This window comes from Physeter macrocephalus, chromosome 1 (assembly GCF_002837175.3).
Source record: "Physeter macrocephalus isolate SW-GA chromosome 1, ASM283717v5, whole genome shotgun sequence".
Classification (NCBI taxonomy): Eukaryota; Metazoa; Chordata; class Mammalia; order Artiodactyla; family Physeteridae; genus Physeter; species Physeter macrocephalus.
This window is the reverse complement of record NC_041214.2, coordinates 100,410,222-100,430,563: the sequence shown is the minus strand read 5'-3', so window position 1 is coordinate 100,430,563 and position 20,342 is coordinate 100,410,222. Positions and strand designations below refer to the sequence as shown.

Here is a 20,342-nt window from a genome sequence, read left to right as displayed (position 1 = left end):
CTGTGCTCTGCAACGGGAGAGGCCACAACAGTGAGAGGCCCGCGTACAGCAAAAAAAAAATAAAATAAATTTAAAAAATAAAATAAAAAGTTTTTAAAAGCGAATTTAGGGAATTCCCTGGTGGTTCAGTGGTTAGGACTCCGCACATTCACTGCCGAGGGCCGGGGGTGTGGAGGGCAGAAAGAGAACCTGGACCAGACTGTAAAGGAATTTTCTATGCCTAATGAATGTGTTCAGATTTTATCTTAAAATCAGTGGTTCTTGAATAGCAATCCAAGAAACTAGCCTAGCACCACTGGTCTGAAGTAAAATGAAGTCCCCCGGTCTACAGTCAAATAGAAAAAAGGACAATGCAGTTAGGATATTTTTTCTTTTTTATTGGTAATATAACTTACGTACAATCAGTCACTAACTTAAGTTCACTGCTCCATGCTTTTTTGCAGGCCACAGCAGCAAAAGCCCGTGACCCTAACCACTAGGCCACCAGGGAACTCCTCATGCATTTTTATACATGAATACAACCATGTAACCACCACTCTGATCAATATATAGAACATTACCAGCACCTCAAAAGGCTCTTTCAAGGTCACTGCCACTTAATTCCCTGAAGTTTCTTTTAAAAGTATATATTCAGGGATTTCCCTGGCAGTCCAGTGGTTAAGACTTCGCCTTCCAATGCAGGGGGTGCAGGCTCGATCCCTGGTCGGGGAGCTAAGATCCCACATGGCTTGTGGCCAGAAAACCAAAACATAAAACAGAAGCACTACTGTAACAAATTCAATAAAGACTTTAAAAATGGTCCATATCAAAAACTAATAAATAAATAAATAAATATATATATATATATATATATATATATATACACACACACACACACAAAGAAGAATATATATTTCCAAAGAAGACATACAAATGACCAACAGGTATGTGAAGATGCTCAACATCATTAATCATCAGGTAAATGCAAATCAAAACCACAAAGAGATCTCACTTCACACCTGTTAGAATGGTTATTATCAAAAAGTCGAAGGATAAGTGTTGGTGAGGGTGTGGAGAAAAGGGAACCCTCTTGCACTGTTGGTGGGAACATAAACTGGTACAGCCATTATGGAAAACAGCATGGAGGTTCCTCAAAAAATTAAAAATAGAACTACCATATGTTCCAGCATCACACTTCTGGGTGTATATCCAAAGGAAATAAATCACTATCTCAAAGAAATATCTGTACTCCATTCATTGCAGCATCATCCACAGTAGCCAAGATATGGAAACAACCTAAGTGTCCACTGACAGATGAATGGGTAAAGAAAATACTGTACTATATGAATGTATTATTTTGTATATTGTATGTGATATATATATGTGTATGTATGTATCATTCGGCCTTAAAAAAAGGGAAATCCTGACACTTGTAACAACATGGATCAGCCTGAAGGACATTATGCTAAATGAAATAAGCCAGACACAGACAGACAAACACTGTATGATCTCACTTATATGTGGAAACTAAAAAAGTCGAACTCATAGTAACAGAAGGTAAAATTGTTGTTACCAGGGGCCAGGGGGTGGAGGAAATGGTCAAAGTGTACAAACAATCAGTTATACATTGAGAAAGTTCTGAAGACCTAATGTACAGCATGGTGACTATAGTTAATATAAGGTATTGTATATTTGAAATTTGCTGAGAGAAAATCTTAATTGTTCTCACCACAAACGGTAGCTATGTGAGGTGATAGATGTGTTAATTAGCTTGACTGTGGTAATCATTTCACAATGTACACTTATATCAAAGCATTATGTTATACACCTTAAATATATGTAATTTTTATTTGTCAATCATATCTCAATAAAGCTGGAAAAAATATATGTATATATTCAGAAGTGTGCTACTACCTCATACATTGCTGGTGGGAATGTAAAATGGTGTGGTCACTTTGGAAAACAGTCAGGCAGTTCCTCAAATAGTTAAACACAGAGTTGCCATATAATCCAGCAATTCCACCTAGGTATATATCCAAGAGAATTGAAAACACATGTTCACACAAAAACTTGTACATGGATATTTGTAGCAGCAATGTTCATAATAGTTTAAGAGTTGGAACAAGCGAAATGTCCTCAAGTGACAAGTAAATAAAATGTGATATATCCACACAGTGGAATATTATTCAGCAATAAAGACATGAAGTACTGATACATGCTACATCATGGGTGATCCTTTATATTGTAAACATTATATTAAATGAAAGAAGTCTGACACAAAATGTCACATATTGTGACCTTTATATATTCCATTTATAAGAAATGTCCGTAACAGGTAAACCCATATAGAAAGAAAGCGGTTGCCAGGGGTTGAGAAGGATAGGGAGTGAATGCTAATGAGGAAGGTGGTGGGGGGGGTCTTTGGGGGATGATGAAATGTTCTAGAATTAGATAATGGTGATGGTTGCATAACTCCGTAAACATACTAAAAACCATTGAATTACTCTTTAAATGGTAAACTTCATGGTATGTGAATTATATCTCAATCAAGATCTTAAATTTTTAAAAAAACTGTTTGATAGAAGTCTCTGGGTAATTTGAAACTCTCTACCCATTCATCTTTTTCATCACTTTGTACATCTGCTTTCTTTCAGCATATAATTTCAAAATTCTACTTAGTTACCAGTCATCCCCAATTTCCCTAATACAGGGAAAATGTGAAGCCACCAAAAAGTACTGGCATTTATTTAAGATTTAGTTTAACTTTCAGTGGCAAGTTGCATTTTCTTCCCACCAAGAAGCAAATTAGTGGTAAAGGTTAATTTTAATTGTGTCTTTAGATACTATGAAGAGAAAAACCTAATTCTTATAAAAATTTCAAGTTGGAATTAAAGTGTCTTAATTGAAAATATTTTATGGCACATTGCTTAAACATTATTTGTCCATGGGTTGAGAAAGATCTTTTCAATCTCTGTATTTGTCTTGCTGCTGTTTAACGCATTCCTAAGCATTTTACAATTACTTAAAATGTTTTAAGAGTGGCTACGTAGATATGCAATTTTAAAATATGTTCCATTTCTTTATATGAGATCTATAATAAATCCTTAGTCCTCTCCAATCAAAATGATTTACACTACTGAACTAGAATATGATCCATGGAAATTACAATGCAATCAAGCATTAATTCCTGATCTGGGACACAGTCATTAAAATGTTAGGCCATAGGCAATGCTATGTTCTGTTTTTTACTTAAGGTGAGCATTTCTCCATGTCATTCAAAATTGTGATTACAGCATTTATGTTTAGTATCTTGGATATACGTATGCTATCATCTAATTTAGTGCTTTGAGGCATCTTTGCTCTCTTTATTTTGCTAGATGAGCTACTATTTGCATTTATCTTCTCCAGTATTTTAGGTTAATAACCTCTTACCTGGTCTACGGGGTTCAACTCATTAAATCTTGAAATCTGGCATATATGTGTTAATAGTGGAAATAGCACATGGGTGCTTTTCACACCCAAAAGAATCCTTCCTCTATGCATGTGGTTTCAGCAGCTGCTTTCCATCTTGGTAGGAACTTGAGGAGCTGTTTATGAGTGTGCTGTGTTGTCTTCTGCTTTCTGTAAATGCTATCAGAAGTTCTAATTTTCTCTGCCGTTAAAGAAATATTATGTCCTTTAACAATGTCTGTTGGCTCCCACCATCATGTTGGGTGCAATCAGTCATGGAGTTTTCATAAATGCCAACCTTGAGATGCTATGACATATATAAGAATATGAAATAATGAAGTCCTGCTTTTACTGTGCAGTTGAGTGAAACTATATTTCAAGAAAAAGAAATAAGCCAAGGGCATAGTAATTTGCTGAATGCAGTTTTAAATTTTTATTTTTAAGCTACACAAGTAACCTGTTTGTATAAAAAATGTTTTTATTGAGATATAGTTGACATATAACATTACATTAGTTTCAGGTATACAACATAATGATTTGATATTTGCATATATTGCAAAATGCTCACCACAATAAGTCTAGTTAACATCCATCACCACACATAGTTAACAAAATTTTTTCTTGTGATGAGAAGTTTTAACATCTACTCTCTTAGCAACTTCCAAATATTCAACACAGTATTATTTTAAAAATCATTTTTGAAGAGTCTAGAAATGTATAAAGTTAAATGGAAAAGTTATTTAGCTCTATAATTGCACTCTTCAGGAATAACCCCTGTAAACAGTTCGGCATTTTTTAGACCTTTTCCTTGCTCTTGCCCATACAAACTACAAATATTGATACTTCTGGCTCAGAAACTATATCATACATAATTAAATTGAAAGAGAACCCCATGCTTTAAAGCTTTTTGTTTTTTAATTCAGTTGCAAAAATAATCCTTGCTCTTTGTAAAAATTTTACAAAGTAAAAAAAATCTGCTTTATTAATTCATTTATTTATTTTTTGCGGTACGCGGGCCTCTCACTGTTGTGGCCTCTCCCATTGCGGAGCACAGGCTCCGGACGCACAGGCTCAGCGGCCATGGCTCACGGGCCCAGCCGCTCCGCGGCACGTGGGATCCTCCTGGACCGGGGCACGAACCCGTGTCTCCTGCATCGGCAGGCGGACTCCCAACCACTGCGCCACCAGGGAAGCCCTGCTTTATTTTTACTTATAAATACATTATGGACATCTTTCCAGTAAGTACATATCAATTTAACTTACTCTTTTTAATACCTGCATAGCATTGTGTAACATGGATGAGCCATCATTTATTTAGCTGTTACCCACTGATGAATACTCTTTATGCCTCTTTCTTATTTATTTTATTTTAAACATTTTTATTGGGGTATAGTTGATTTACAATGTTGTTATCCCTCTTCCTTTTTTACTTCTGGGTTTTGTTTTGTTTGCTATTAAAAACAATGCTGACAAAAAAAGGGTAGAATCAACATCTTTTAAATTTTTCAGTCCAAAGCAACACAAAATATGTTATTATTGCTTAACTTGCATCTCCTTGAGGACTAGTGAGGCTGAATACCCTTTCACATGTTATAAATCATTTATATTTCTTTTTTCCATGATTTGCTTGTTTTTATTACCTTGACTTTTTCTTCCTTGTAATTTCAACTTTTATATCCTCTTCAAACTTAGGTAAAGTAAAAAGCTTTCCAAGAGTTATATTTCTTCTTTTTTGGTTCCACTTTTGTTAAGAGTGTGTGTGTGTGTGTGTGTGTGAGAGAGAGAGAGAGAGAGAGAGAGAGAGAGAGAGAGAGAGAGAGAGAGAGAGAGAGAGAGAGAGAGAGAGAACAACTATTTCCATGTATTACAACTGGCAATAAAAAATCTTCAATTTTCAGAATTTGAGATCTTCTGTGTAGCCCTGTTACATGATATATTTTTGTTAAGTGTTACATGAGTATTTGAGAAGAGTGTGTATTTTTAGCTCCTTAGGTATAAAGTTTTATCAACTATTTTAAATTAAATGTTTGTTGTCTGAGTATGTAGGTATTTTATTTTTAACCTTTCTGCATTATTTTGTTTATATTTGTCTAAAATAACACAAATCTGGAGATTTGTTTCTACATAATTTAAGAGCATTTAAAAAAATGAGAATGTATTACAGTCACATTTATTGTAACTATTGCTACATTTGGTCATATTTTGCTTTTTTTCTCTTCCCTCCTCCACTAAGTTTTTACTTTTCCTTGGCTGGCTTTTTGTTTATTTTCCTCAATATCTTCTTTCCTTCTATATCTATTCTATTCATAAATATCCTTAACAATTTTAAGAAACATACTGTAGTGCACATTTGTTAGACATTTTCTCCTCTCCACTCCATGAACTTCCCCAATTCTCACTTAGGTATGTACCCCTCCCCAGCACAGCCCTTGTGCTTTAGTAGTAGGCCTTGGCAGGTCTTGGCAAATGATTTTTTTTTCTGACAACAGTGACTGGTCTCTGACCTATCCAATCAAAGCAAAGCTCAGGACTTTTCTTTGATGATGTGGGTAGCTGTGCCCTTTCTCTCTCCAATTTAAAGAGAAAGCAAGTAATTCCAAATACTGAACTTGCAGACATCTTGCAAAAGAGGGAAGCCAGTCTGAGGATGAAATTGACACACAAAGAAAAGCAAAGCTGAGAGGATAAAGCTGACAGAAAAGGAATCACATATCAATAACAAGATATACTAATATTAAATTTAAACAAATTTTCTTCCTACTAAAAACAGTATCTATGGTCTCCTCTTCTACCACTACAGACGTTTTAACACACTCTAATTCTTACCCACCAAATGCCCACCATCTCCCCTCTGCCAAAGACTTACTGAAATTGTGCAGAATTTTAGTTCTAGAATATTAGTTCTCCTCCTAGATATATATTTCATGTCCAACAGCTCATAGTTTTCTTCTTTGTTCTTTCGTACCATATTTTGGAAAAACTCCTTGGTCTGATCTTCTAGTTCATTAATTCAGTCATCTGTTACAACCATGCTGCTATTCAGCCTGCTATTAAAGTTTTTATTTCAGAAAATATGTTTTCAATTTCCAAAAACTGTCTTGTTCTTGTTTCTTTTTCATAGCACCCCACTGTTATTTTACGGAAATTACATTCCCTAAAATCTTTCAGGATATTTTTGAATAACAAATATTATCTTTTATCTATTATATTCAATTTGTTTTCTCAAAAATCAATTCCTCTGTTTGTTCAGCTTGGTGTCCCTCTTTCACCCTCTTGATTTTCCTTAAATATTTAGTGAGTCTTGGTTAATCGAACCGATAGCTAAAGTTGGTTTCCCCAGCACAGTGGTTCTCAACTCTGGATGCACTGTAGAAATTTAAAAGAAAAAAAAAAAGAAAAGCTCTCTAGGTGCTTTTAATGGGCATCCACCACTAACAACCACTGCTTTAATATATGTGAATATCACTCTTCTCCCCATCATGAAAGTGTATGCTGATTATGAGAGTGCTGGCTATCCAGAGTATCATGCAGAGATGGAGGGGAGCAGCTAGATGGGTAACTTCTGAAGGAAGGAGCCCTACATTCACAGGGGCAGTTAGAAGTTCTCTGAGGTATAACCCTGATTCTCTCTCTGGCCCTCAAGCCCAAGATGGAGATACACCCAATTTATATAAATAAGTTCTAGTAGCTTAGCCCAAGAGTAAACACTGTAATTAGCTATTCTAATTAGGCCTCGTACAGTTGTTCTAAAATCCAGTAACTAATTACCTTTTGACCACTGTTACCATCTGAATATTTGCATCCCCCCCCAAAATTCATATGCTGAAATCCTAATCCCTAAGGTGATAGTATTAAGAGGTGGGACCTTTAGGAGATGATTAGGTCATGAGGGCAGAGCCCTCATGAATGGGATTGGTGCCCTTATAAAACAAGGCCCAGAGAAGTCGCTTGCCCCTTCCACCTTGTGAGGATGCAGCAAGAGGTAGGCAGTCTGCAACTCAGAAGAAGGCCTTCACCAGAATCCAACCATGCTGGCACCCTGATCTAGACTCCCAGCCTCCAGAACTGTGAGAAATAAATTTCAGTTGTTTGTAAGCCACCCAGTCTATGGTATTTTGTTATAACAACCAAAATGGACTAAGACAACCAACCTCAACTTTTCAAAGTCTCTGAGAATTGGGGTTTTCCACAATTGTGTTGGCAAAACTCACTTTTCTAGTGTTTCTCCTTTAAGCCTGTATCAGGTTGCAGATTTCTCAATGCTATAAGGTTTGTCATCAACCTGCTCCTGTATGCTTTTCATTTCTCCTAAAGTCCTCAATGTTTTTCATCTTTAGATGACACCTTTCCCAGCTTTTCAACACTAATAAGGATGTGTCCTTATTCTCCCATTTTCTTATTCTTCTGGAATAAGAAAATTTATTTATTTATTTAATTAACTGGATAAATATAATTTATTTATTTAACTGGATTTTTTTCATTATACAAATAAAACACCCTTATATTAAACTACTCCGATCATTCTGAAGGATTTAAGTTGTAAAAGTAGTAGTCTTCTCCACCAACTGTCCTCCTCAAATTTCCTATTAACACTCTTTAGTACTTTCTTACTTTTTGGCACTGTAAGATGCTCCAGACTCATCTTGTGACATATATCCTATTGTTTCTCTGCAGAAGCCTGACTAATATAGTGGGTAATCAGTGAGCATGCTGCTAAAGGAATGAGTGACAGGGGTAAGGTGCAGGAGCTTTTTAAAGCTCCTCAAGTGATTCTGAGGAATGGCCACTGTTATCAGTAATACAGATTCTCTCAAGTTCCCCATATTCTTCACCTCACATTAATGAATGAATGGTAGAGTGGAATGAGACTAGCCTTTGATATCAGACTGAGGATCAAACCTCAAAGTCGACATTTACTAGCTATTCGGTTTTAAAAATAAGTATTCCTTGACGTCTTAGCATCCTCGCATTTAAAACTGGGAGATTATCACCAACCCCTCAAAGAACTCTTAGGAGTTTACATGATGATACGTTTAATGGATCAACCAAAGTGTCTGGTATGTAGCAAGAGCTAAAGACACTTTACTTGCCTTTCTTCCATTTCCCCCCAATTCACTGGGAAGATGAAGGTCATCTGGTTCACGTTCCTTAACTGGATCCTACATTTATCATAACAGACCTCTGTCTATACATCTGTCCTTTCAGGCTACCAGAACATCCTAAAGCTAATTCCACCATCTGTGGAGAGAGATTCTATACTTGATTCTTTCCTCTTTAGTACTATATTCCCTCCTTAACCATCTCTCTCTTGTTTCCAAAATACAAAGAGTTTCCTCATATTAAACTGGAATTTACTGCCTTTTCTGTCTATCATTCCGTTTCTTTCCTCCTTTCCTATGAAACTTCTCACCTTTCCTTCACTGGCCAATCTCTTCTAAACCCCATGGCAGTATGCCTTCTGATTGCTCCTGCCAACCAAAACTGCTTTCTTAGAGGTCAGGGACTATTTTTCACCAAGTCAAAGGTCTTCTCCTCTCTGCAGGATTTGGGGATGCTGATCTCTGCCTTTTCTTGAAATTCTCTCTCCCAGGCTGTCTTCCTCTCTCCAGTTATGCATCATCTTTCTCTAACATGAATCCGTGTCTTTCTCTCACTTTGACTTCCAAGGCTGAATGCTTTTTTTTGTTGTTTTGTTTTGTTTTGTTTTTTGTGGTACGCGGGCCTCTCCCTGTTGTGGCCTCTCCCGTTGCGGAGCACAGGCTCCAGACGCGCAGGCTCAGCGGCCACGGCTCACGGGCCCAGCCGCCCCGCGGCACGTGGGATCTTCCCGGATGGGGGCACGAACCCGTGTCCCCTGCATCGGCAGGCGGACTCTCAACCACTGAGCCACCAGGGAAGCCCCTGAATGCTTTTTTTCTATTTGCTTTTTCCCTGCAAAGTTTCAAATTGTTTCTGTGTAAAAGCTGTTATGTTTTCTACAATAAAGCTACATTTCAACACTGATCTTGTTCCAAATCTTTGTTTAGGCAAAGCTCTCTTCAGAGCAATTCATTTCAAAACCAATAAACAAGAGTCTGTTTGCAACATGTCAAATGGTCTTGCCTCTTAAGAGACCTATTTCCAATTTCTCCATTTTATCAACGGACACCAAAATTTTAACAAGGCTTTAAACTCAAAAGTAACCTTCAGATCTTCTCACCGAATCCTATCAATTTGTTTCACAATGTTCTTCTCATGTTTGTTACTACCACCTTAGATGAGTCCCCATTTTACACAGGTCTGGCTCTTTTTAGCTCCCAGTCTTTTCCCTATTGTTCAATGGTTTTATACTCCAATGTCTCATTCATCTTTCCATTGCACTGTATCCCATCACATGCCTGTCCTGCTCCAGAATCTACAGTACCATTTTCCAACATCTACTGTATCAAATCCAAACTCTTGGGTCCTACCTTTCATGACTCTACCTCACACTGCCTTCTTTATTGGCAGGGCTCACTCATCCATTTCTAACTAGTACAACACACAGAGGAGCAGGGTTATACAGCTGATCACATCATCTACTCTTCCCTCCTCCCCAGTTCAGACAGATTTTTCCCTGTGCTCCTTATCAGCTAGCTTATTTTTTGCTAAATCTATGCTATTTTCCCACTGACACAACCTTTCCACTTTGCTCTGCTTATCCAAATCCTATTAACTCTTTAAAGCCCAGTGCAAGTATGTCCTCTTCTATAAAACCTTCCCTAATATTTCCAGCTAACACTAAACCTTCTACCTTTGTTGTGGACTCTATCACTCCCACTTCTTAGCAATTTTGTTACAAAAATATATCCTTTCTCTCATATATTATTAATCTCTCCTTCCCTATTAGTGCTTTTACATTAAAATATATTATTCATTTTTTTCCTATTTAAAAGATTAAAAATTTTTTTTTTCCTTTTCTGACCTTGTCACAGATTCTAGATGTTCCTATTCTCTTCTCCCTTCCCACCAACAGCCTCCTTGAACAAGCAGTTTAGACTCACTGTCCTTTCTTCCTCACTTCCCATTCACTCTTCAACTCCGTTACATGGCTTTTATTCCTAAAACTGTTTACATCAAGCTCACACATCAAGATCTCCACACTGCCAGATCCTATGAACTCTGTAGGAAATATCTTGTTTTTGGCCTTCTGGCAATGCCACCTCGCTCTTCCTTTGGACAGCCTCCCTGTCCGATTCCTGAGGTCTGATATGACTATCAGACATGGGCTCACCTCTGGGGCGGGCGCAGGGCTGACAACAAGACCGTGCACAAGGAGGAAAACTGGCTGAGGCTGAGTTAGCCCCACAGACCCATGTGATCCTAGAAGCTGCTTTCTCTGGTCTTCCCAAGGCTTCATTATTCTACCTTCCTTCACTTCCATGAACTTACCAGTATCTATCCATAAATCCCCCTTTTTTGCTTAAGTTAGCCAAAGACAATTTCTGCTGCTCTAACCAAAGAGAAATTGATCCTGCAAGTGGAGTAGAGGTAGAAGTGGTACCTCTCATGGTTACACTACAAATTTCTTCTCCCTGTCACCTGCACTAAAGGCTTCTGCTGTTTAAGAAATTATAGTAGCTAAGGGGAGACTGCTTTCACCAAGGGACCCAATAATGGCTTCATTAATTTGGAGGGAAGGCTGTCTGGGGCTCCTCATGCAGCCTGGTAAATAGAAAAAAGGGAAGTCACAAGGAGCATAGGTGGGAACTAGGAGAACCCTGGGGCACCTCTATTTACTAATACTAGCAGCAAAATTACCACACTACTGCTACATTACACAGACAAGGTCTGCCAGGGCTCAGACCTCTCAGGAATAAAAGTGTGCAAACCACACATGTCTGACTCCAAAGTCCATGCTCTTTAACATACCACTTTCTACCATGACAATCTACTTGTAGCTCCTTAATCAAGAAATGCCCCCTCTCATTTCCATGCCTTTGCACCTATCACTTTGGAATGCTCATATCAACTTTCCAACTGGGAACTCCTAATTATCCTCTTTGAAACTTTCTCGGATCCCTAGAGGTTAGTCCCAAACATCCTGACATAATACAGACTCCACAATATCTTAACAGGAAATACACTCTGTATGCTTACTGGCTATTCCCACTAGACCGTAAGCTTCTAAATGGTAGACACCACATCTTCCATATTTGTATGCTCAACAAGTAGTACTCAGTATGGGAGTAATAAATGTCTATTGAAGGAATATCTGGTCTTTCTTAATTTTACATGGTATTAATCACTGCATCATCAATTTTGAGTACTTATGTTTAAATTAGCTAATGAATATTGTGTTCAGTCCCTTATTTGATACGATGCTCTCCAATCCTCCCAATAAGTCTAAAAACTTCTTGAGAGCTGAGTCCACACCATTTACTACTTCTGTATTCTCTTTAGCACCTAAGAGTATTGGACACATGGTAAGCACTCAATAAATACTTGATGAACTGAATTAAAACCAGGATATTAGCACATTAATAGGAGCAACTTATTTTGCCCTACTGATCTAATTAAAAGATCTGGACTTCTGAAGTAGTGCAATTGTACCCATATGGAAAATTTAATGAGAAAAAGAAAAATTATCTAATTGGACAGTTAACAGCTTTTCTCTTAGAGTTCCACAAGTATTTTACAGATAACAAGAGTCGGCTTCCAGAGCTCAGAATAAAAGACTCAAGGCATATATCTCCATGCATATTGGAAGGGTGATTACATGTTTAAGCGATCTATCATAACCATAATTACTTAAATTCCACTAATCCTTAATAAATCCATAATAGGAGTCTAGGACATAAAAATATTTAATAGTGAAATCAGTTAATGCCAAATCAACCTATGCTAAAGATGTATATGGTTATCTTTGCATAATACGTAACACAACAGTCATTTACTCATTTCACAAACATTTTTTGAGTGCCTACTAATAAGTGCTATGTTATGTCCCAGAAGTACAAAGATGAAGAGAACACAGTTGCTATGTTCACGGGGTTCTAGCTCCACATGCTGCAATGGTATTTAAGAATACAATGTGAATCGTACCTCCTGGAGCTCTCAATGTGGATGCTCTAGGGGTAGCAGGCTCATGGAGAAGGTAGATAAACACATACTCAACGGCAATGTGATTAGTGTTAACACAGAAATACGTACAAGTTGTTATGGGGCCACAGAAAATAATCAACCTACTGAAGAAGTCAGGAAAATACATGGAAGAAACTGACATCCATACATGAATTCAATGTGAGTTAAGGTGTGAGAAAGCTACCACGACAGAAACATCTGGGACGGAATCAAACCTGAAACTATTGTTGCAAGCAGAGTGGGGAGGTTTCAAAGCAAATCAATCCAACTCACAGCAAACTGTTGTAGAAGAGCGAAAAATAAAATACTCCTTGCCGTTAAGTTTGAGAATAATGAAACACATATACAAAAGAAGTTATAAATAAATGTATTAAAGAAAAAGAAAGTTAAACCACCACATGATGTAACCACAAAGGGAGTTTTTTAAACAATATGTGGATTAAAAGTTCAAAGGGAGGCAATCACTAAAGAGAAAGAGCTGTCCAGGAAAACCTTCATTGAAGTTTAGGGTTAGAACTGTTGTCACTGGGGAGAGGGAGCACAGGGAGGGGCATCCATATGCTGAGAAAGACCAATGTCATCAACAAAAGCAGGGATCTGAACTGCATATCTGTGGGACCACAAGGAGGCTCATGTTGGGAAGTAGTGGGGGGAAAGCTGGACACATGAGTGAAGGCCTAATTTAGAAGAGCCTGGAACGCAAGCCTAGTAGATTGGACATTGTTCTAGACACACAGTAGTTCTCAACCCTGACTGCTGAATAGAAACACCTGGGGAGCTTTAAAAACTACACCTACAGCTGAGGTTAACCCCACATCAAAAGTAAGAGACTCTCTGGGGCAAGCAGTCTGGGCATTAAAATGTAAAAGTACGTAAGATGAGTCTACTGTATAGTCCAGACTGAGAACCACTGGGTTAGAGGATAAAAAGGTAAGACATGAAAGATATGGTTAAGACCCAAGCTTGATTCAGTCTCTGTTTATAAGCAACAATTTTGAAGCCTATCTCCTAACTTGAGTTAAACATTCTCAGTTTTCTTATGTTTCTTTTCCCTTGTTGACAATGCTAAGGTCTGAAAATAGGAAAACAGCAGATCAATTTCTCTTACCTGCCTATTTCACTGACTGCACAGTCTGCAACTTTAGAATTTTATTTCCATGAAATAAAATTCATGGAATTTTATTTATAGCATTTCAATCCTATGCTGCCCTTGAATCCCTGCAATGAGGTGCTTTTATTCCAAAGAATGTTCTAGGCTGCATGCATGTCTGGATTTTATAAAACTTCTCTTTTAAATATAGAGAGAATGTAATACCTATGTATAAAAAAGTCATACTGCTTAGATTAGAGCAAAACGTGAGATTAAGTTCTTCTTTACACTGTTCCTGAGACAGGATACTGTTCCTGGTTTCTGAAGTGCAATGATTACAAAGCATTTTGCTTATTTTGTAACAATTACTTTTAAAGTACTTCACAAATAAAGGGAAACACCAAATGTGTCCCATACAGCAACTCTGTACTACATTAAACACGCGTCCTGTGTAGGAGGAAAAAGTCATCAAAGTGATTAGAGTGCATGACAGCCTGTTGATCCTTCAAAAAGCAGGTTTGCTTGTTTGCTTGATTGCTTTTTAAGAAAAAGCAAAGGTACTAATATGCTTCAGAATCCATGTTACTCGCGGAAGGGTTTATTCAAGAAATCTGTACTTTGATAAGTAAGCAACTGTCTTTTTTCCGCAAACAAGTTAGCCACAACTGTCTAGTTTTGTGTGGTGTTAGGTCAAAATATCTACTTAATAGTAAAAGCAACATGAGAACGTAAGCTGGAAGTCTTTAGCTGGGATCCCACATATAGGTTTACGCATTCTCTTATCTCCAGAAAAAGTTAATAAATTCGAAGGACCATATCCCACTGTAACCGTAGTGGGGGGAGGGGGAAGGGGACAGCGGGTATGGGAGAATCGTTCCTATTCAGAAAGGAAAAGAAAGGCTTCTAAAAAGAAGACGCAAGCCTAACTCTCCGACACAGGTGTCAGAGTTAAAAAGCAAGTCACAGGAGTCTGACCAGTGGGTCCGAAGGAAATTCGGAGGGCAAGGAAAGAAGAGGGAATGAAGGAAACAGGAAAAGGTGAAGGAGGCGGGCAAAGGCCATCCGGTATGAACCTGAATGCCCAGCTCTTTATGCACCCGGGGCAGCGTGGAGCCCTTCTCGCTCCGCGCGCATATCGGGGGTCGGGACGCAGCGCGAGCCCCCCACGGGCCTGGCACCAGGGGACGCGGGGCTCCGGGAGGTCGGGGAGAAGAGGGGTGCGCGCACCTTCGGCGCTCGCGCCCCACTAGGCTCCGCACGCAGGGGTCCCCAGGAGGAAGGCACACTTTGCGCAGCCCTCGCCTCCGGGAGCGGGGAAGGGGTGGGTGGAGCAGAGCCCGGAGCCGCCCCCCGGAGCCGCCCCCGCAGCCCCGGCCCCCGCCCCCCGCCCCGGCTGTCAGCGGCCCCCTCCAGCAGTCACTCACCCCGGGGCTGCGTGGTCTCGGCCGCGGCAGCGGCGGCGGCGGCGACCCCAGCTTGGGTCATGATCCCAAGCGGGTTCCGCAGGGTTGTCCGACCGCCCGGGCGAATCTCTCAGTCTGCGGCCGCCGCCTGCTCCTCTGGGGCTGGGGGAGCGCGGGCCCAGGCCCTCCTCTCCCCCCGCCCCCGCCGCCTCTTCCTGCGGCCACTGCCGCAGCTGCGAGCCCGAGCCTTCAAGGCCGGAGACCCGGCGGCAGCGCGGCCTCAACTTTCCCAGCCCCCCTCCCCCCGCCCCTCCCGACCCCTCCCCCCGCCCCTCCCGAGGCCGCCGCTCGGCTCGCGAACAGCCTATCCTGGGTGCACCGCGGTCCCGCCTCTGCCACTCATGGCACCAATCCGATCCCGGGGAAGCTGCCGTGGTAGCCGATCAGAACCCGAGACGCCGTTGCGCTCGGCTAGAGGGCGGGAGGAGGTGGAGGGAAAAGTGAAGAGTTAACTGGCCTCTGGCGGCCCAATGAGGAGGGCCGGGGGGCGGAGGTGTGCAAGTTGGGTTGAAGGAACAGGAAATATTCTTAAAGGTAGAGTGATGGGCAGAACGGAAAGCCAGTAGGTGAATGGGAAAGAGGTGGGCCTGGTTCCTTAAAGGGGATGCCTTGAGAACCTAGAAAAGGAGGTGTTTTAAGAAACACTTTTGTATCATGGTCTCTGTTCTGCTTTACACGTCTTCGGTAGGAGTTTGGAAGTAGAAAAACTGGAAAGGAGGAGGGCACGGAAGGCTTTCAGAAACGATTAGAGCGATCCTCTTAGCCTAGAGGGCAGGAAGGCGGCATGATGCCTCTGTAACACAGGAGGTGGGGAAGAAAAAAGAGAATGCAGACGTCTCCGGCTGCCATTTCACTGGAAGATCGTTGCCGACCTGACGCTGCTCACATTTGTTGGCTGTGGTCATCTGTCATTTTTCATTAGCCACAAAGGCGGATTCCTGCGAACTGGAGATGACAGTGTTCAGAAATGTCCTGGGGGCCTCCCAGCTGGGGGAAGCGAATATGTGACATTCGGGGATGGGATTTGGAACTTCAAGCTTGGGTTCTTATAGACCTAGATCTGGGAGGTACAGAGCCGCGGGTGATGGCATGGAGACCTGAGGGTCCGCTAATTCCAAGATGGGTTTGGGGCCCTGGAACCGTGGTCACAACTCCCTTTTCCTGGTTTTACTTCCTATTTCATAACCCCTCCTCCCCTGAAACAGGTGTCCTCCACCTAGTGGTGGTGAAAGATTTCCAAGCGCTTCCACCACCAGGTTCGGAAATGTCCCAGATCTTACATGTCCAGGGCTAGACCAGGCAACTTCCAGAAGGTGCACACAGGGCATGGCATAGTGGGAATTACTTGAGCCTGTGTACAGAGAAAGCTGACCTTGTATTGGGAAAAGGTGTAAAGTTAAACAGTAACCACACCTTATGTTTGTACAGCAGTTTAAAAGCTATGATGAAACAGAAGGCCTTTAGTGTTACTTGTAAACTACGGCATGATAAACAGCCTGGAAATTTTCTTTAACTTTTGCATCTCAGCATATCAAGTTCTTGCCTCTGAATGCATTTAACATACCCAAATCAAAGCTGCAGATAAGAAAGACCCTAGGATTCAGAGCCTAATAGTAATGCTAATATAGCACCTGAAATTGTATAGTGTTAGTTAATATGTCCAGCTGTAGGAAATAATTTCCATTGTGATCAGAATATAAGGTATTCTGGTTAATAAACATCGTATCTCGGGTATGTATGATTTTCTAAGCAAGTGCAATGCATCAAGCCTAAAGTAAAATAACACAAATAGTTTTGACAGTTCAGAAAACAGTTGTTAAGAGTTTCTTTGGACCACCATTGAAAACATACATGAATACCTTTCTGGCACAGTGTAGAAATGTTAAGATAGATAAATTTCTATTTGATAAAAGGTGGGGATGGTAAATTGGGAATTTGGGATTAACAGATACAAACTATATAAAAAACAACGAGGACCTACTGTATACCACAGGGAACCATATTCAATATCTTGTAATAACCTATAATGGAAAAGAATCTTAATCACTTTGCTCTACCCCTGAAACATTGTAAATCAGCCATACTTCAATAAAAAATTAAAAACAACAACAGAAAGTTCTGAATGTTCGCTTTTTAATTTAATCCTCATTCCTGACTGAAGCCCAAGTCCCAATCATAGATCTCTTCGTTGACTTTGCCTATTCAACGTTGGTTTACGGCTCTAGATGAGAGGATGACATCTGAATGTCGCACCAGTCCAATTCCCGGCTAGCTGACATGTGCTTATAGTGCCTACACTGATAATAAAATATGGTGGCCGAGTGAAACTGGTCTCCCTGCCTCTAGGCCAAATCCATTTTTCACACCGCTGGAGTAAATCTGATTTTCACCCACGTACTTAAGATCCTTCCGTGGCTCTAAAAGACTCTGCATGATTTACAAGCCCCTTGCTTGCCTCCCCAGTTTCATTTCCTGACACTTCTTTTTTCCTGTTCCTGGGGATGAAAGACTAGGGGACGGAGGGGCTCTCTGGGCTCTGCTCTACCCAACACCTCCCTACTCCCAGAGGAGGGGGCCGAGCAGAGTGTGCCTCCTCGCGGGGGACCCCTGCGTGCGGAGCCAGGTGGGGCACGAGAATGGGGGTGCGCGCGCCCTTCCTCTACCCAACCTCCGGGCGCCCCGCGTCGCAGGATGCCAGGCCCGCGGGGTCCTCACGCTGGGCCCCTATCCCCAGATGCGTGGAGGGCTAGACAGGCTCCAAGCTTGCGTGTTCTTTTTAAAAGCTTTCGGAAATGAATGGCAGCGGTACAAGCGAACGGTCAATTGTTTTCCAGGATGGTTGTAGTATTTCGCATTGTCAACAGCAATATATGCGGATTCCAGGTACTCCACATCGCCAACCCTTGATATGGTTAGTCCTTTTCATTGTAGCCCTATGGTGAGTGTGAAGTGGTCTCTCGTGATTTTAATTTGCACTTCACTAATTACTACTGGTGTTGAGCATATGTTCCATGTTTATTGGACAGATGCACATCTTCTTTGGTAAAGTGTTCAAATCTTTAGCCCATTTTAAAAGCAGGATGCTTGTCTAGTTGTTGAGTTGTAAAAGCTCTTTGTACCCTCTGGATAAAAGTTCTTTCTCAGATATATGTTGTGCAAATATTTTCACCTAGTCTGTATCCTGGGGGCAGGGGGACAAAACCAAGATCACTTTCTTAAGGAATCTTCAATAAACTGAACATATTTAAAATGTACAACATGGCAGGTTTTGAAGTTTGTAAGCACCTGTGAAACCATCTCCACAATAAAAAATGAACATATCTAGCCTGCCCTCAGTTTTCCTCCACCTCCTTATTCACTCCTTCCTCTTGCCCTCATCCTGTTCTCCAGGCAGCCACTAATCTGCTTTCTGTCACTATACATTCGTTTCATTTTCTAGAATTGTATATAAATGGAATCTTTCTGTTTATACTTTTTTTTTTTGTCTATCTTCTTTCATTCAGCATGGGGGGGGAGGGAGAGATTCAACCACTTTGTTGTGTGTATCAATAATTCATTAGCTTTTGTTGCTAAGTAGTATTCCATCATATGGATATATCATATATATTCATGTTGGTGGACAGTTAGATTGTTTGCAGTTTTTGACTATTACAAATGAAGATGCTAGAACATTTGTGTATAAATTTTTGCATGGACATTTGCTTTCATTTTCCTTGAGTAACAATTTGGTAAATATCCAGTGGAATGGCTGAGTCATATGCTAAGGGTACCTTTTTTAAAAAACTGCCATATTGTTTCCCAAAGTTGTTGTACTATTTTATATTCTCACTAGTAGACTCTGAGGATCTGAATTGTACCATAGCCTTATCATAATATGGTCAATCTTTTAAAATTTTAGTCATTCTAATAGGTGTATAGAGGTATTTCCTTGTGACCTTAATTTGCATTTCCATAATGACTAATGATACTGAGCATTTTTCATGTACTTATTAGCCATTTGTATATCTTTTATGAAGTTCTGTTTAAAGTTTTTGCCCATTTTTATTGGGTCATTTGTTATTTATGGAGTTTTAAGAGTTCTTTATGGATTCTGGCTACATAGCCTTTATCAGATGTGTGATATACAATATATTCTCCCAGTTCAGGGTTGTCTTTTCATTCTCTTAACTGTGTTTTTCAAATAGTTGTTCTTAATTTTAAGTCCAATTTATCAATTATGGCTTTTATGAATTATGCTTATGGGGTCATATCTAAGAAATCTTTGACTAACACAAAGTCACACAGATTCTTCTATTTTTCTTCTAGAAGTATTATAGTTTCATGTTTTATATTTAGATCCATGGTGCATTTTAAATTAATTGCTGTATATCACAGAACTATGGATGAAAAATTCTTTTGTATTGTGAAGTCCAGTTTTTCAAGCACCAATTGTGGTATTTTTGTTTGTTTGTTTTTCTTTCTGGCCGCACAGCACAGCATGTGGAACTTCCCCAACCAGGTATTGAACACAACCCGTGCCCCCTGCAATGGAAACATGGAGTCCTAACCACTGGACCACCAGGGAAGTACTCAAGCACCAACTTAAAGACCATCCTTCTTCCACTGAGGTGTCTTTGTACCTTGGGCAAAAATCAGTTGACCATATATGTGTGGTTGTTATTTCTGGACTCCATTCTGTTCCATTGATCTATTTGTTGATCTTGACACCAATACCACACTGTTTTAATCATTGCAGCTTTTTTGTTTTTTTTTAATTCACTGCAGCTTTATAAGTCTTGAAGTCAGGTAGTGTATGTAAGTCCTCCAATTTTCTTGTTCTTTAAAAAATTGTCTTAACTATTCTAGGTCTTTCGCATTTCCATATAGACTTAAGCTTGTCAAGTTAAGAAGAAAAAAAAAGCCTGCTAAAATTTTGTGTGGGATTTATAATTCAATTTGGGAAGAAATTACAACTTAATATTGAGTCTTTGGATTCATGAATGTGTTCTCTCTCTCCATTTATTTGGGTCTTTTAAATTTTTCTCTGAGGAGTGTTTTATAGCTTTATGTATACAGGTCTTGCATATATTTTGCTAAATTTATCTCTAAATATCGCATATGTTTATGCTATTGTAAATGTTATTTAAATTTCTAATTTTAATAGCTGGATATATGATTGATATTTGTATCTTGTGGACTTGTTACACTCACTTATTAGTCCTAGTAGTTTTTTTTTTTTTTAAGTTATCTTAGCATTTTCTACTACATCATATTATCTG

The 20,342-nt window shown here is 39.8% G+C and overlaps 1 protein-coding gene across 2 annotated transcripts in view; it reads right to left on the bottom strand.

Annotated features, from left to right (window-relative positions):
• USF3 (upstream transcription factor family member 3) overlaps positions 1-15,300 on the bottom strand; it is a 52,021-nt gene extending 36,721 nt beyond the window's left edge. For both annotated transcript variants that reach the window (XR_003681100.2, XM_024120125.3), the window contains exon 1: positions 15,046-15,300. The gene's annotated coding sequence lies outside the window, so the exon portion shown is untranslated. The remainder of the gene's footprint in view (positions 1-15,045) is intronic.
• Between the last annotated feature and the right edge of the window lie 5,042 nt (positions 15,301-20,342).